Source organism: Hylobates moloch, unplaced genomic scaffold (genome assembly GCF_009828535.3).
Source record: "Hylobates moloch isolate HMO894 unplaced genomic scaffold, HMol_V3 SCAFFOLD_5, whole genome shotgun sequence".
NCBI lineage: Eukaryota > Metazoa > Chordata > Mammalia > Primates > Hylobatidae > Hylobates > Hylobates moloch.
In genome coordinates this window covers 130,533,565-130,534,690 of record NW_026652280.1, presented here as the reverse complement: position 1 = coordinate 130,534,690, position 1,126 = coordinate 130,533,565, and positions in this window count along the sequence as shown.

Sequence of the window (1,126 nt, the reverse complement as noted above, 5' to 3'; positions counted from 1 at the left end):
TCCTTTAGCCTCCATGAGGAATATGTCTTTTTCATTTTTTTATTCCCCACAGCATTGTAATTAAGGGCCTCTCACTCAGTAAACAGAAAATGTTTAGTGAACTAACACTGCCTAGTAGATTGACCCTACAGATGATGTGGGGTTTAATAGCTCTTTCAGATCTGGAATAGTCAGTCTAGATTGATGAGAGATGTCTGAATTCGAAAACACTTGTAAAAGAAAAGTCCTGTAATGCCACGGTTGATATATTATCTTTGAGTTATGTTACACACAGATTTTTTTTTTTTGTAACAGTCCATAATAATGTATTGAATGACTTATAGGTAACTTTTCCCCACACTCATGATTATTTCTGAAATGTTTGAAAGTAATTTTTGCTGCTATTGATAAACAATCTTCTTTTAGTCTTATTTATATTAATCATTTGCTTAGCAAATGTTCTTAACACAGCACAACAATAATAAATTCCCCAAAAGTGAGATAAACTCATTAAACATATATTCCCTGATCCTCTGCTATGTGTGGGAATCAGACATTAAGAAAAATAAGTGAAATATATAGTATGTTAAAAAGTGACAAATAGAGGGTGGAGCCAAGATGGCTGAATAGGAACAGCTCTGGTCTACAGCACCCAGCCTGAGCGACACAGAAGACGGGTGATTTCTGCATTTATGTTTGAGGTACCGGTTTCATCTCACTAGGGAGTGCCAAACAGTGGGTGCAGGACAGTTGGTGAAGTGCACTGTGCGCCAGCCTAAGCAGGGCGAGGCAGAGCCTCACTTGGGAAGCACAAGGGGTCAGGGAGTTCCCTTTCCTAGTCAAAGAAAGGGGTAACAGACAGCATCTGGAATATCGGGTCAGTCCCACCCTAATACTGTGCTTTTCCAACGGGCCTGGAAAACGGCACACTAGGAGATGGTGTCCCGTACCTGGCTCAGAGGGTCCTTTGCCCACGGAGTCTCGCTGATTGCTAGCACAGCAGTCTGAGATCAAGCTGCAAGGCAGCAGCGAGGCTGGGGGAGGGGTGCCCGCCATTGCCCAGGCTTGCTTAGGTAAACAAAGCAGCCAGGAAGCTCCAACTGGGTGGAGCCCACCACAGCTCAAGGAGGCCTGCCTGCCTCTGTAG